We start from the raw sequence: 15,274 nt of genomic DNA, 5'->3' as shown, positions 1-15,274 counted from the left end.
ACATTCGTTAAACATTGCAACCAGCTATAGTCGGTTCCCAGTGCAATTTGCCAGCTGATCAGTCAGTGCCGTACATTCGTTGAGAAGCCAGCTCTTGACCACTGCTGCCCCCTAGCGAATCAACATCACCAGTTCAAGCGCAGTTGGCTCTGTGATTTACTGAATTTCATCAATGGCATCAGTTGCACCTTGTACATATTATAATAGATTGTTTGTTCTGTAGTTTTTTTTAACATTTTTACAGTTCATCGGCAGTGTGTAAAATGATCAGTGTTGCAGTAATTGTGATGGTCTTTGAATGAAAAAAATGTGAATTGTGACGTTTCCTTAAAAATGGCAGCAAAAAAAGTATTTGGTGTCCGGGGGATGCATTAGCCCCCCCAAATATGTAGCGGTTTAAGGGTTAATGTCAGCGCTCTGATTTTTCTGTCAGGCCATTTGAATTCTAAAGGGCACCTGGAGACAATATAGTGGCACCGGACTTGAGCCTCGGCGGAGGGCTGAGCCAAACCTGGGGAAGCCCTCTGATTTGCAGGCTTTGAAATTAGTGGGGGTGACTTGCAAGGGGGACACCAAGCGCCAGTGCGACTTTGCCCCATCGCTGTAATATTAACAGTAACTTTTACCTCCAGTATAGCTATTTAACTGAACGTGATAAGCTATACATAGCCACTACTTTTATATTGTCCTCACATTCGGCTTATAGACAAATGGGACAGGGTGGAAGTGTTGAAAAGTATAATCTTAAAATCATTAAATATTATTAAACATTTCTGTATAAAATTAATAGCTCTTAGATTAAGGAGGTGCTGATCTTTGAGATGGAAGATAAGGAAAACCTCAAAAGAGAAATGCTTAATAATGCCTTAATACAACGTCTGGAAAGACAAATCAGCTAGAACAGGATGGAACCGGCTTGTTTTTGCTTGAAACTGGTTACGTGTGACTGACCTTTGATGGGAACGCTTATCATATCAACGATAGGAAACTGGTCGGAGAAGCCTATTAAAACTGTCATGGTCTCAGCTAAAGGCCAGACCCCCTTGGGGGTCCTGTCGGGTGTCTCGATTCTACTTGTAGAATTATGACTAAACTGGCCATGGTACCCATCAAAGACGGGTAATGGAATAGTTTTTTCTCTTGTTCTGCTCCATACTTGTAATATTTTTATTTTTATATTGTATTAAGGATGACTTGTGTTCTGTTCTGTGTATTGTATTGTATTGACCCCCTTTGTTTTGACACCCACTGCACGCCCAACCTACCTGAAAAGGGGTCTCTCTTTGAACAGCCTTTCCCAAGGTATCTTCCGTTTTTTTTCCCTACAAGGGTTTTTTTCCTTGTCTTCTTAGAGAGTGAAGGCTGGGGGGCTGTCAAGAGGCAGGGCCTGTTAAAGCTCATTGCGGCACTTCTTGTGTGATTTTTCCGGCTATAACAAAAATAAATTGTATTGCATTGAATTGTTCTACGTGTAGCTTTTTTCATCACATAGCGTTCATCCCAAATAACACTCGGGACAGCATTCATCTTGTGAATGAAATATTCATATTTTGAACATTTTTATATGTCCTGCCACTTTATGGTAATACTATGGTAACTTATCAATATTTATGAGGGGGCGGAGCCTTCACCCATGACCTAATGGCATAAAAACAACAATAGAACAAACTATAACTGAACCATTAAGTGAACCAGGCAATAGTGATGATGATGATGATGATGATGATGTGAGTTGGTCAGGACTTTTTCTACATGTTCTGCCACTCCATGGTAACTCAGCAATTTCAGTGAGTGTGGTAAATTCGTCAACTAAAAAAAACACAATAATGTGTAAAACAAAACCTGTGAAGAAACTTTTAGAACAAACTGAAACTGAACTGTTAGCTGAACTTGTCTTTAAACATCGATAAAACAGAGATGATAATTACCGGAGGGAGTGATGCTCATCGTAACAATATTAATGAATTTTACTGAATCAGCCCACAGTCTAGGAGTTCTCTTTGACTCTAGCTTGTCATTTAAAGTGCACATTGCAAAGTTGTCCAAATCATGTCTCTTCCATCTTAAAAATATTGGGAAAGTAAGGCTTTTTTGTAAATAAGCAGGATTCCGAGAAATTAATTTGTGCATTTATTTCTAGTTGGATTGATTACTGCAGTGTGGTGTTCACCTCATATTAAAACTGTTTTTTATACAGCTTCCAAAATGCTCCTGCAAGAATTATTACAAAAACAAGAAAATACGAACACATAACTCCAGTCCTCAAGTCCTTACACTGGATGCCGGTTACGTTTCAAAATCCTCCTTTTAACATATAAAGCCTTAAATGGTCGAGGTCTGGCTTACTTATCTAAACTTATCATGACTTACAAACCGGAGCGCACATTATGATCTCAAGATGCCGGTCTGGGGTGGCACGGTGGCGCAGTGGTAGCGCTGCTGCCTCGCAGTTAGGAGACCCGGGTTCACTTCCCGGGACCTCCCTGCGTGGAGTTTGCATGTTCTCCCCGTGTCTGCGTGGGTTTCCTCCGGGCGCTCCGGTTTCCTCCCATGATCCACAGACATGCAGGTTAGGTGGATTGGCGATTCTAAATTGGCCCTAGTGTGTGCTTGGTGTGTGGGTGTGTTTGTGCTGCGGTGGGTTGGCACCCTGCCCAAGATTGGTTCCTGCCTTGTGCCCTGTGTTGGCTGGGATTGGCTCCAGCAGACCCCCGTGACCCTGTATTTGGATTCAGCGGGTTAGACAATGGATGGATGGATGGATGCCGGTCTGCTTATGATTCCAAGGATTACTAAAATAATGGTAGGAAGTCAAGCTTTTAGTTACAGGACCCCCTAAACTGTGAGTGGTCTGCCTGTTAGTATAAGAGATGCCCCCTTAGTCTCAGCTTTCAAATCCCGGCTGAAGACTCACTACTTCAGTTTAGCACACCCTGACTAGAGCTGCCGATTAACTGTGCAGACTGCATCTCTGTTGTTTGTCGTTAGCGCTAAAACATAACTAACATGATCGTTAAGATTTGTTACTAACCCTCACCTATTCTGTTTCTCTTCTCGGTACTCAAATGTGGCACTTGGTGCCATGGTCCAACTGCCAAGTTGTTTTTCCTGTCTAAGGTAAAGTCATCCCTGATGGAGGATCGCAGGAATCGTTGTGTAGAGGGGTCCTTTCATCGGATTGGCTGGCCCAACGCTGACTTAGATGTGGAATGGCCAGTAGGGGGAGGCAGCTTGAGGTCTCCAGGACTCTAAATAAATCCAAATAATATTATGTGATATCATCTACTGTTAAATTCTGGTCTGTACTTGTAATATTACCATTGCACTATTATATTTTATTGAGGATTACAGGTGTTTTGCTTTGTGTATTCTTTTGTATTTACTCACTCAAGGTTTCTTCCATTTCTTTTCCCTACAAGGGATTTTTTGGGAGTTTTTCCTTGTCTTCTTAGTGAGTCAAGGGGGAGGGGGGGCTGTCAAATGGCAGGGCACATTAAAGCCCAATGTGACACTTCTTGTGTGATTTTGGACTATACAAAAATAAATTATATTGTATTGTATTGTATTGAATCAAGCAATTGTGAAGATGATGTTGACGTTGACACATATAGTGAAACTGATGCATGTGGCACCGTGTGACCAGAATTCAGTGAAATGCCTGGTTGCGAAGGATGGCACCAGTTTTACAGCACAGTATCCCCATTGGGATCCACATCCAGACTACAGGGTAAGCACCCACTGCTGGCCTCACCAACACCTTCTTCCAGCAGAAACCCAAGTTTTTTCCTTGATGGTCTCCCATCTAAGTACTGGCTGGGCCCAAATACTGTCCCCAAGGCACATGTGAATGACAACAAAACAATTTGTGTTGCACATAACATTTTATCTCATTGAAAACAAAAATTAACATTTTTGCCTCATTTTTTCCTGGACTAGGCATGATGCTATAGATGTTAAATGTGTTTTATTCCTCTTTGTGGAAGTCAGCTAGAGCAAGTCGTCCAGGCAAAACTGACGAAGATGAATGTCAGAGGCCACCAAGAGACAGCAGAGAACTCTAATCCTGCCAACTACACTATTTATCTATCTATCTATCTAGCTATCTTATCCTGCCTACTACACTAAATTAAAATCTATCTATCTATCTATCTATCTATCTATCTATCTAGCTATCTTATCCTGCCTACTACACTAAATTAAAATCTATCTATCTATCTATCTATCTATCTATCTATCTATCTATCTATCTAGCTATCTTATCCTGCCTACTACACTAAATTAAAATCTATCTATCTATCTATCTATCTATCTATCTATCTATCTATCTATCTAGCTACTGTATTAAAATCTATCTATCTATCTATCTATTTATCTATCTATCTATCTATCTATCTTATCCTGCCTACTACACTAAATTAAAATCTATCTATCTATCTATCTATCTATCTATCTATCTATCTATCTATCTATCTATCTATCATAATCTATCTATCTATCTATCTATCTATCTATCTATCTATCTATCTATCTTATCCTGCCTACTACACTAAATTAAAATCTATCTATCTATCTATCTATCTATCTATCTATCTATCTATCTATCTATCTATCTATCTATCTATCTATCATATCCTGCCTACTACACTGTATTAAAATCTATCTATCTATCTATCTATTGAGTTGACATGATGCTATGGAGGTTAAATGTGTTTTATGCCTCTTTGTGTGGTGGTGTTAACACAAAATCTTCTCCATGTTTTGTGTTGATGATATCACGAGACAAAAAAATATAAGCTTTAGGGAAACAAAAAAATTAAATATGAAATCTGCCCGTTTGTATATTAAAATGTAAATTTAAATACTGACCAGCCCAGAACCTGAACAGAAGAATTTTTCAAATGGCTGGTATGTGATTCAAATGTTTTATGGCATCTTTTGAGTCAATGCAGGAAACTTCACTTGTGTATTTAATTATAGAATGGTGTTATAAAATTACACCCATATTTTAAAGCTGGCAGTACACACGCTCCATTTACCGAGAAGTCTTGGCCACTTTGCCTACTTTAAGGAAAGTTGGACGCTCGTCTGAAAGGTTTTCATGAAAGTCAGATTTAGGAAGAGCGCATTGGCTTGTACCAAACAAGAAGGCATGGAGGCAAGTTAAGTGATTTACGGGAACGAAAGACGCAAGCATTTTTAGCAAATAATGTCACTGATCCAGGCTAATCATGGTAGGGTAGCAATTTAGTGTAAAGCATTGTTTCACTTCAAACTACATATGTTTGCAATAAAATAAAATCACATGTGAAAGGTTTATAGCAGCAAACATCTGTATCTATAAATGCAGTCTTACTGTTGCACAGGCTTGTCAAAGTTTGTTTAAAAAAAACAAGCGAATGGACATCCGGAGGAAAAGTCTCAAAAATTACATTTGTAGCCTGTTTTGAATGTTTAAAAAGCGAATAAAAATACCATTGGACCAGAGCTGAGAGGCCACGACCTTAACCAACTACGATGTTGCAGACACGCAGCTCACCCCTCGCCGATGAATAAAGTGAAAGTGAAAGGCAGTCGCGGTGGAAGGCGCTCATAAAGTTAAAGAATGTTATTAAAAACACGTAAGCGAGCGGTCCGGGGGTCTGCTTGCTGTGATATTGTGTAATGGGATATGATTGCGTTATGTTTTTAAGATTCCTTTGATTTATTATCAGTCGTGTAATTAAAAGTCTTCACATGTTATGGTTATACAGCACTGAATCACAGTGGAATTTGTTAGTTTTCGCATTCCCCTTGGGGTCAGAGCACAGGGTCAGCCATTGTACAGCGCCACTGGAGCAATTGAAGGTTAAGGGCCTTGCTCAAGGGCCCAGCAGAGTAGGATCTCTTTTGGCAGTGATGGGGATTTGAACCGGCGACCTTCGGGATACGAGTGCAGATCCTTAGCCTCAGAGCCACCACTCCACCCTTACCAGTTACCTGAGGGTAACTGAGGCTTGGAATTCTGTGTAAAAATGGTAAACCCCGAGTGGCGCTATCAGGCAGATATCTTTATCCTTGGGCCAAAAAGCGTAACACTTTTAGATGGATTGATGGCGTAATGCACAGGAATATTCTAATATTATCAATATGATTCAAATCGATAATACAGTATATGTATATTTTTACGAGTTCATCGATGTTCACCATTTTCAAAGCGTTCAGCCTTTCCCAGGATGTGCGTGCCAGTTTCTGCCTTAATGCCATCTTCTGGCAGCTCCTAGAGAGTTGGGCTCTTGTAAATCCTACTGAAGTTAGATGTCGTTAGTAAAATTAATAAAGGTTTTCACTCGTACTGCTAAGAGTTGGACCATATTTGCATGATCCTGAGAACTTTGAGCCCATTAGGACAGTTTTGCTACCCTGAGACGCTTGATAAACACGGGTACAGCTCAAAGTTCAACCCCAGCTATGATGAGATGGGATGGATGAGACGTAATTGCTGTGTCACAGTGCCATCCAATGCAGTAAATCGAATAGTTTTGCCTTCTCTTTGCTCATTTAGGATGTCGGCTCCTGATTCCACCGGGCATCTTTGTTGAAATATAAGAAGGTTTGGAGAAATGAAGAATGAAGAAGATGCACTTTAATGCTCAAAGTGACTAATTTAGTTTTGAGTCGGAGTTCATTTTCAAATGGAATGCAGCGATTACCAGGCGGCAGGCTTGTGGGAGCAAAATTGATTTTCTAGAAACAGGTGTTTATGGCCAGGGGGTTGTGAAAACTTTGCCAGGTGTTTAATACTTGGCTAAGACAATGAGCTACGCCAGAACTTTAAACGCTTTGACAGTGAACGACGAAATTTAACATGACATTGGACGGCTAAAAAAAAAAAATGGATTTCGGCTGCCCATGCCAGGTGTTGGAGGTGTTATGCAATACAAGTCTTTGCCAAGTTTATAAGCTTAATGTTGCCAGGGGGGGTTTAATGGTACATAATTTGTTTTAAACTTCATAGTATGTGGTATTCATTAAATAACTTGTAAAAAAAAATTTCCTTCATGAACAAATTATGACAACAGTAAAGTCACTGTAGAAGAATTTACCACAAGCAAACAGTTAAATTGAAATAAATAAAATGAAACAATATGAGGGTCATTAAACAGTGGGTTATATTATTGGAGTGGAGCACAAATTGCGTTGGACGACACTGCCACCTGCTGTTACAAAATATATAGGCTTGTCAGTCCAAATGGCATCGGAGGGGAAATTCAATGTGAGGCTGGAATGCTTTTTCTTCTCATACGGTGAATTGAAAAGTGAAATGTTGTCGATTCTAGGAAAGAAAGCGTCTGAAATCACATTTAAGCACATTGCATGTTCACCATTGTCAATGAAATGATGACGACTAAGTTGCCACAGTGGATTCAGAAAGTGTCACTTCGCTTTCTGCACATTTTATTGTTTTAATTTGAAACAGAGAAAGTTGCCAATCAATCTACACTCAGCCGGCAAAAGACTCAACTGTCTTCTTCTTCTTTTTGTTTCGGCTGCTCCCGTTAGGGGTTGCCACAGCGGATCATCTCCTTCCATCTCTTGCTGTCCTTGTCATCTTGCTCTGTCACTCCCATCACCTGCATGTCGTCTCTCACCACATCCATAAACCTCCTCTTAGGTCTTCTTCTTCTCCTCGTGACTCACAGCTCTATCCTTCTCTCATTATACCCCTCATCTCTCCTCTGCACATGTCCAAACCAATGGAATCTCACCTCTCTGACTTTGTCTCCCAACCTGAGATGACCTTCTAATGTACTCATTTCTAACAAAATTATGTTGACACCTCTTCTTCTTTTGGCTGCTCACGTTTAGGGGTCGCCACCGCGGATCATCCGTTTCCATCTCTGTCACATCATTTTCTGCTGCACTGACTGCCTTCATGTCCTTTCTCACCAGATCCATAAACCTCCTCTTTGGCCTTCCTCTTCTCCTCTTGCCTGGCGGTTCCATCCTCGACATTCTTTTCTCAATGTCCGTCTCATCTGCTTGTGCCCAAATCATCTCTATCTGGCCTCTGTCACTTGGTCACCAAACTGTCGTACCTGTGTTGTCCCTCTAATATCCTTGTTCCTAATCCTGTCTGCCCTTGTTACTCTGAGCGAAAATCGTAGCATCTTCAACTTCACTGCTTCCTGCCTTTTGGTCAGTGCAGGTCAGGTCAGGTTGGGGGGCATGCACTGGTACAGCACATTGCTAAACCCACCACATGACAAAACAGCTCAGGAACCTGGTTGGCAACCCACCCAGGCAGACACGCAGTCCAGTCTGATCCACTATCTGCCACAGCCAGGTGTTATGTGGGCGATCCCTTGGACTGGTCCTCAACAATGAGGGTCCTGCGAGTCGGATCGCGCGACATGGCCGTAGTGCCGCAACTGATGCTCCCTCACAATGCAGGTCATGTGCCTCATTCGGGACTGAGTGAGCAACACAAATTTAAAACAGCGGTACCCAAGGACTCTCCGAAGAGACACAGCAGTCCAGTCTTCATCTCAGGTCACTGGATAGCGTCCATGTCTCACAACTATATAGCAAGGCTGGAAGCACCAGTACTCTAAGGACTTAGATAGACATCGGGAGCGCCACACACCCCTTTCCAGCGACCTCATGACCCCCCTATGCTCTCCCAATCCGTGTATTGACTTCACAGGAAGAGTCACCAGAGACATGAATGTTACTGCTGAGGTAAGTAAACCTCTCAATGACGAGGTCGACGCTCTCTCCGCAGACAGACACACTGCTGATGGCTTTGCCCAAGAGATTAAAGGCCACGATCTTTGGTTTTTATCAGAACACTCACAAGCCCAGACACTCAGACTCCTCACTCAGTCTCTCGAGAGCCCTGATCAGGGCCTCCATTGACTCCGCGAATATCTCAGCATCGTCAGCAAAGTCAAGATCCTGCCCAACACCCAGTCCATGCAAGCATTGAACAGAGTGGGAGTGCCACACACTCCTTTCCTGCGACCTCATGACCCCCCATGCACTCCCAATCCGTCTACTGACTTCATAGGAACAGTCACCAGAGTCATGAATGTCACTGCCAAGGTAAGTAAACCTCTCAATGACGAAGTCGACACTCTCTCTCGCAGATAGACACACTGCTGATGGCCGTGCCTAAGAGGTCATTAAAGGCCCGGATGTTGGTTTTAATCAGGACACTCGCACTCTTCCCTCAATCTCTCGAGAGCTCCGATCAGAGCCTCCGTCTCCAAACCATGCAGTACAACATGGCTGGTCTTCCTACTGTTTTATCAACTTTCTCTTTCAAACTTTGCAGTTACTCTTCTGTCATAAATCACTCCTGTCACTCTTCTCCGCCCAGACCATCCTACCTGCACTCCCTTCTTCATCTCTCTGCCACACTATCCATTGCTTTGGACTGTTGAACCCAAGTATTTAAATTTGTTTACCTTCATTACCCATTTTCCTTCCACCACCTTCCCTCCCATTCCCACACATGGACTCCGTCTTACTCCTACTGACTCTCATTCTCCTTCTCTTCAGTGTGTACCTCCACCTCATCTGCTGTCTACTCTCACTGCATATGACAATGTCATCCGCAAACACCACAGTCCTGTCTGACCACATCTGTCCATCGCCATTGCAAGTTGGACAGGACTCAGAGCCGGTCCTTCATGTTATCCCGCTGCCACCTTCAACCAGGCTGTCATTCCAACCGCACACCTCACCGCCGTCACGCTGTCCTCCTACATATTCTCCTCCACCCTCACATGCTTTTGTACCAATCAGTCTACACTCCATTACACCCCAAAGTGACAACACGTTTTCAGAAAGGTTTGCAAATTAATTACAAATCAAAAACTGAAATCTCTCATTCATAAAAGTATTCATACCCCTGTGACCACAAGGGGTGCCACTGAGCCCCAAACCTCAGGCACAGTATCGCCCAACACAGCCCCAGATTCAAATAAAAAGGTTTAATTTTCAACCAACACTTTTTCAATTGGGCACCAGCCAAAATACACAAAAAATATTCACACATTATTAATGAGTGTTGCCCGCTGCCCCCTGACTCTGACCCCCTGAGGAGATGTGGCAGGTTCTTGTTAAGCTGGACCCAGGAATGCTTCTGGTGTCTCAGCACTGGTCATACAGAGGATTTCTAGGTCATACAGCATACAGGGCAGTCTTCCCCACCAACAGTGCCCTCTTGTGGAATCCAAGGACCCATACAGAGCTTCGCTTCTAAACTCTAATTCCCATGAAACCCTATGAGAGTCCTTACTGGAACCAACCTGGAGGGACACTGCCACCTACTGAGTGAAGGAATGAACTGCCTCAGGCATCCCTGGCTGGGATAAGGATTGCCAACCATCAGAGCTGGGTTGCAGCCCCTACCATTATGGTCTCCCACCTGGGTAATAGTTCACTCTCTATCCCAGTCTGGATGCCAGTCCATTCACCTTGGCATTTACACCTTTAATTTAGCACTTTGTAGAAACCCCTTTAGCTTCAGGTCTTCTTAGGTAAGTCTCTATGGGCTTTGCACACCTGGATTTAGGCAGTTCATCCCATTCTTCCTGGCAGATCCTCTCAAGCACCATTATATTGGATTGGAAGCGTCTGTTAACTGCCGTCTTCAGGTCTCATTACTCATGTCCTGTGGGGTTTAAGTCTGGGCCACTCCAAGACAGTCACAGACTTGTCCCAAAACTACGTGAGCATTGTCTTGGACGTAAACTTCTAGTCATTGTCATGTTCAAAGGCCAACCACCACCCCGGTCTTAGGTTGTGTGCGATATGGAGAAGGTTTTCTTCAGGGACTTCCCTGGCTGCATTCATCCTTCCTGTAATTCTGACCAGTATCCCTATGTCCGTACCCCCACAGCATGATGCTTGTCACCAACATACGTGGCATTACGCAGGTGGGGAGCAGTGCCAGGATTTCACCAGACATAGTCCTTGGAGTTTTGCCCAAAGAGCTCAGTTTTTGCCTCATCAGACCAGAGAATCTTTTTCATCGCATTCTCAGAGTCCTTTAGGTATGATCACAGGTGGGTTGCTGCTGAGATGTTCGTCCTTTTGATAGGTTCTTCTATCTGAGCAGAGGACTTTTTGAAGCTCTGAGTAACCGTTGGGTTCTTTGTGATCTCCCTGGAGAACACCTTCTGAAAATAAAAATTGAAACCAAAATCCCAAGAGATTTTTAGACACTGTGTCAGCAGTCCCATGTAGGTGGGCCACTTGTTCCACCAGCTACTAGCAACACTTGTAAGGAGCCATAAGTGAAACGTGATTCCATGTAAAGATGGTATCAACAGACACTGTTATTTAGCAGGCTTCATGGGACAAGAAGGAACATCGGACCTCATGAGTGTCTCCATATACTGTATATGGGTGCTGATCCATTCTCTTCTCTGTAGGACAGGGAGCTAGTGGTGTGACCTGAAAAGAAGAGTGACATGTATCCATCTCAGCTGGTGCCACTGTATTTTGAATCATCACCAGTGACTTGGTGGCACATCCAAGTAAATAGTTACAATAGTCCAGATGTGACTGAAGCTTCAACCAGAGGTTCTGCTTAGGAATGGCCTGATCTTGCAGATGTTATATGGGGGCAAATCAGCATGAAGAAGGCACAGTGGCAATGTGATCAATGAAAGAGTTGGGGACTTACTTCACCAAGTGGAGGAAATTATTGACGGCACATTTTGCAGGAATACAGATAGTGCAGTGAGACAGCATAACATTCCCAAACCGAACAGAATCCAGTTCTGAACAAAGATGGAAGTTTAGTTTACCCATCCATCTATCCATATTTTGGATCCATTTATCTACAGCAGGTTGTAGGGAAGCCTTTCCCAGCATGCAACAGATGTAAGGTAGATACAATCCCTGGACACATCACCAGTCCATCAAAAGGTGGATACCCATACACACACAAACAACAGGGACCAGTTTAACATTACCAGACCACCTAACCTCAACGTCTGTGCACTGTGAAAGCAAATACCCATGAACAGAAAGAGAGCATGGCTACTCCAAACAGGGAGCACCTGGGACATGAACCCACCTTACTTTACATCAATTTTATTCCGATATTTGTTGTTCAGTTAAAATTGCTCGGGCCTCTCAGGGTGTGAGAAGTTACACATTCCTATCAAGCCTCGCTGATGGACCTCCTCCAAATTACGTGACGATTTCATTGCCATCTTCCCCGTTTCACTGGTGTATGTTGCTGCAGGCAGTACAATTGTTGAGTACAACTTCGTCTTTATACTAAAGTGTAAGGTCTTTGATTTCCAGATGTCATTCTTGCCCCTGAAAATGCCAGCTGCCTTGCTCTGTTCTTGTGTTAATGTCATTGTCATCATCACTACCCTTCGCCATGCAGTTGCCAAGATGGTAAATTGGTCAACTTTTCCCAATACAGTCCATAGGGTGTCATACACGTGGGCATGGAAGGCAGCTAAGAGGCTCGAATGGGGGTAATTCCACGCCACACCAGGAGGTGGCCAAGTGCACTAAGCCTTTTCTCTCTTTCCTCTGCAGACCAGTTGTGGGAAATTTCACCTGGGCCCCCCGATAACACCACTTCCAGTTCCGGCCTCAATGACATCACTTCCGGATTCTGAACCTGATGATGTCAATTCCCTTTCCAGCCTCAGTGACCTCATTTCCAGTTCCAAGTCTGCTCACCTCACTTCCTCTGCCTGACCATAAAACTGCCATTTTGTTTCCTGTAAATCAGCTCTGTTTTCAACTCAGTGTGACTACAACCACTGAATCTTGAATCTTTTGCATTTTTGAACTCAACTCACATTATACGGGGTAGCTACGCCAAACCTTTTCGTGACATTTGTCTGTTTCTTTGACAAATGCCATGACTGACTGTGTGCCAGTTACCATAACTACTCTCATAACCTTGGATTGTTCTCTCCACTCACCATCAAGCTGACAAGTGTGGTACAATCAATGAGACAGTCTGTCACAGCTGGCACTGTTCTATTGTCCTCCGCCAGTAGTGCTGTATCATCGACGAAGTCAAGCTCTGTGAACCGTTCTTGTGGGTCAACCACAATTTCCAAATTCAGGTTTGTTCCTCGCCTTTCTCAGCACAAAGTCTATGGCAATTATGAATAAGAATGGTGACAAGATACGTGTACCTTTATCGTCTTTCCTCGGTATCCTCGTGTCTCTGAACCTCTCTTGACTGGCGCACCCTCTGCCGAGTGACTTCCCATAATGCCCATTTTTCAGACTCTTATTTCAAAGCGCCTTGCCCACCTCCTATCCACTTTTGAAGGCGACTCTCAGCAGGCCTCCTATCCTTTTACTCCTTGAGTGTCTCACACTCACACTTCCTCTGTCGATGGCGTCAACCAATCCAAACTGACCAATCACACCAAAGCCAAACGTACCAATCAGATTGCTTGGAGGAACTGGACACACACTGACTGGTTTACTTTTTTTTGTTTTCTCCCTTTCTGTTTTTGCACATTTTCTCGTCTTGAGTAATGCAATTTTGTTCCACTTTATTTTAGATTTGGCTGGAATGACAAATAAACGTGAGTTTGAACCACTGTAGACCTTAGCCTTTCAATATGTAGATTACTATTAAGCTTGTTTTTTTTTTACATAATTATTGAAAAAATACCCCTAACTAATTAATAATTATTTGGAAAGTTGACACCTGTAAGTGTCACACAGGATGGACGGGCATCATGACCGGGAGAGGAGATGGCTCCTTACCCAAAAGGGAGGTTCCAAGAGGGCATACAGGCATCCTGACCAAAAGAGAGAAAGGTGACAGACCCAACAGAGACTCCCTGAATGGATGGACGGGCAGCCCAACAGAACAAGGAGATGATTCCTTACCCAGACAGGAAGACTTAAGCAAATGGACAGGCGCCCCAACCGGGCACATGTGTAACATCTTCCCTGGCCGGGATAGAAGTAGAGGACAAGGAAGGACTGTCTCTGGGGGGAAATGTTTATTCGCCCAAGTCGATAGATGGCAGCAAACCATTTGGGAACCAGCAGGGGATGCTGGGAGTTGTAGTCCATCAGCACAGTCCTGCTGGAGTCTGTGGGTGCCACTGCCTGTTATATGGGACTTACCTTTGACCTGGAAGTTCTTGCAATGGGCAGCAGTCCTGGCACCTGAAGTACTCCTGGGTCCTCAATAAAAGGGACCATACTCCCTTGTCCAGGGTTGGGAGGAAGAAGAGCAACACTCAACTGGTGGAGGGCAGTGTGGTGGTGAAAGGAGAGGAACTGGAGGAGAGAAGACTTGGGCTTTAGTTCATTTTGATAAGTATTGTGCTTAATAAACACCCTCTGATTTGAACCCAGGACTGTATTGTGTCTTCGTGTTTGGGGCCAACTGGACTTCACACTCCCTTCTCCACACTCATTCCTACATTTCAGTTTGCCTAAACCCAAATCCTATGTTGCTTTCTCCCAGTTCTCACGCCAGCCGAGTTGCATCAGGTTCACGGTGACCACTTATTTCAGTTGGGTGGGCTCCAGGGTTCATGCAGAGTTTCAAAACTCTGGAAAAGCAGTCAGCAGCATAAGCTTCATATTCTACACACTGGAACGTCACCACATAGTTTCGACTTTTTTCTTCACATACAGAGTCTTGCATAATAAAAGAGAACAAAAATGATCCAAAAGACAAATTATGGGATGCCTGATTTATTTTTTTACTCTTCATTAAATGGGTGGCCTTTACAAAAAAGTCGTTGTGAAGAGATGACATGTAGGGAGCTTATTACTGATTTCAAACATAAAATGGGTCAAATTTGACCCAAACACATGGCAAGGGTTGAAATTGAACAACAACAACAACAAACATTTATTTATATATCACATTTTCATACAAACAGTAGCTCAAAGTGCTTTACATAATAAAGAATAAGAAAATGAAAGACACAATAAGAAAACAAAATAAGTCAACATTAATTAACATAGTATAAGAGTAAGGTCCAATGGCCAGGTGGGACAGAAAAAACAAAAAAAAAACTCCAGAAGGCTGGAGAAAAAAATAAAATCTGTAGGGATTCCAAACCATGAGACCACCTGACCAGTCCCCTCTGGGCATTCTACCTAACATAAATGAAACAGTCCTCTTTGGATTTAGGGTTCTCATGGAAGGACTTGATGATGATGATGGTCACGTAGACTTCTGCCTTTTAATTCATCCATCATTGTTGGAACATCATGAAGCTTTGAGTACGTGGAGGTGGCGCAGGAAAACCGGAAAAAGAAACAG

This window comes from Polypterus senegalus, chromosome 16 (assembly GCF_016835505.1).
Source record: "Polypterus senegalus isolate Bchr_013 chromosome 16, ASM1683550v1, whole genome shotgun sequence".
NCBI classification, from domain to species: Eukaryota; Metazoa; Chordata; class Cladistia; order Polypteriformes; family Polypteridae; genus Polypterus; species Polypterus senegalus.
This window is presented reverse-complemented; position numbering follows the sequence as displayed.